The following is a 2429-nucleotide window of genomic DNA, read 5'->3' on the forward strand; positions in this document are numbered from 1 at the left end:
TCACTGACTTTAATAAAGCATTGTTTAATAAATTCACCATGAGTAAATGGCTTCCCACATTTAGCAATCATTTCACTCATGACATAACTTGCCATAACTGCTGACTCTGACTCTTCTCACTTTCTGAAAAAGCTGCTGCTGCTTCGCTAATTCTTTTTTCAATTGTAAGAACATCTTCTCTCTCTCTTCTCCCTGATATTTATCATTTCGCTGTGCATGTTTCGTTGTATAATGTTGTTTGATATTGTAGTCTTTTAAAACAGCAACTTTGTCCTTGCAGATCAAGCATGAGGCAGTCTGTTTGACTCAATGGCAAAATAATCAACAGTCCACTTATCTTGGAATTGGTGGTGGTCATTGTCAATTTTCCTTTTTTTTTAGGTTGAGACATCTCTCTGTAAGGCTGTTTACAAGCAGTGTGTGTGTGTGTGTGTGTGTGTGTGTGTGTGTGTGTGTGTTGGGTTATTATTATCCCTGCATGTTGGGTTATTATTATCCCTGTGTGACAGCTGGGGAACTGAAGACTTGCCCAAGGTCACACAGAACATCACTGGCAGAGGCGGTGCCAAGAATAGAACCCTTCACCAAGGACCTTCACCAAGACCATCCTACCAAGAGGCAGTTCCTGCTCTACTTTCCCACACTCCATGCTCTGCTGACAGCAGGACCTTGCTGGGCTGGGCCTCCTTGGGCACAAAAGCAGCTGAGGAGGAGGCACAGTCATGTCTGCCCACTGGTCAGATGCAGGGGGTGAGGAGCATGGCTACTACCCTAAAGAGATGGGGCAGTGGGTGGTTCTAAACCTCCCCGTGTGTCTGAGATTATTCTCCCATCAGGTTCAGTGCCTCCTGGTGCTCCTGCTGAGATGGCCCTCTCCTACACAGCCTATCAACATTACATGGGACAGTGGGTAAAAAAAGTAAATAAAGGGCCCCATTTCATTACACAAACCTGCAGTGCCGACAGCTAGAAAGAACCTCTTTCCTTTCTTCTTATCTTCACCTTATCTTATCTGCAGACACCAGGCATGTTGCCTCCATGCAGGCACCATCCCCCGGCGCTCCCATTGGCCATGGAGTCAGCACTCGGGGAGGGGGGGATGGAGGCAGTGTGCCCCCTCGCGCTATTATTGGAGCCTCACAAGTCACGCCAGCTCCCAGCCCATTTCCCACACTTTTCCCTCGCTCCTTTGGCCTCATGCCGCCCCGGCTGACTCTGCCCAGCAACTAATGATGCTGACTCTGCCCGGCAACTAGTGATTGTATCTCTGTCCCTCCTCCCCAGCCAATGGGAGCTGTGGGGGGTGGCACCTGCAGCAGACAGAGCTGGCAGCGTGTCTGCATGGGTCTCTCCTCCACAGCTCCGCCAGCAACAGCAGGGATAGGGAACTGCTTGCAGGGAGCCGAGCTGCCCGAGATGAATGTCCCCCAATCCACAGACCTCAAAAGCTTTATGAATGACACGTTGCCGAGTGCAACCCCTGAGAGGGTCCCAGGAGCAGCAGAATGGAGCAACGCTGGGGAGAGTGGCATGTGAATCTCTCTTGCCCACTCCCCTCCTACCCCCCGCCCCCTCGGCCGGCAGCCACAAGGGCTGGATGAAAGAACTTTTTTAAAAGTTTCCGCGGGTCGCAGTGGGGAGGTTCTCGGGCTGCAGATGGCCCGCAGGCTGGGCCTTTGAGACTCCTGCTTTGAAAAGAAGGGACAAACACCAAGAGACCCTCCCCACCCATTGATTCACTGCACCTGAAGGAATAAAGGAAGTAGATGTTGGACTGGAGGGGGGTCCTCTCCTAAGAAGTTTTGTCAGTAAGACTGCTGAGAGCATGTGGGGAGAAAACGTTTTGCTTTGAATTTACCATTATTTAAATTAGGCATCAGTGGAATCTTATCTTTTATTTTTCTTGTAGCCATTTCTGACTTTCATGCCTTGTTAATTGTACTCACTTAAAATCTCTTTGTAGTTAATAAACTTGTTTTATTTCATCTATTCCAGTGTATTTAAACTGAAATGTTTGGGGAAACTCCATTTGGGGTATCAAGATGTGTACATATTATTTCTATTGATGAAATGACTGACTTTGGTCTGGGAATGTAGCTCAGTGGTAGAGCATATGCTTTGCATGTATGAAGCCCTGGGTTCAATCCCTGGCATCTCCAGGTACTTGGGGGAGGGATAGCTCAGTGGTTTGAGCATTGGCCTCCTTAAACCCAGGGTTGTGAGTTCAATTCTTAAGGGGGCCACTTAGGGATCTGGGGCAAAAATCAGTACGTGATCCTGCTAGTGAAGGCAAGGGGCTGGACTTGATGACCTTTCAAGGTCCCTTCCAGATCTAGGAGATAGGATTTATATAAACTCGTATGGAGCTGGAGAGGGCAGGACAGGACATACATTTCTGGGGGGAAATCTGGGACTGTGTTGGTGTCACC

At 48.8% G+C, this 2429-nt stretch overlaps 1 non-coding gene across 1 annotated transcript; it reads left to right on the forward strand.

Moving 5' to 3' along the window:
- Positions 1 to 2087: 2087 nt before the first annotated feature.
- Positions 2088 to 2159, forward strand: TRNAA-UGC (transfer RNA alanine (anticodon UGC)). Its single transcript has one exon. It is a non-coding gene; the product is annotated as a tRNA-Ala (tRNA).
- Positions 2160 to 2429: the final 270 nt, after the last annotated feature.

This window comes from Emys orbicularis, chromosome 1 (assembly GCF_028017835.1).
Source record: "Emys orbicularis isolate rEmyOrb1 chromosome 1, rEmyOrb1.hap1, whole genome shotgun sequence".
Lineage (NCBI taxonomy): Eukaryota > Metazoa > Chordata > Testudines > Emydidae > Emys > Emys orbicularis.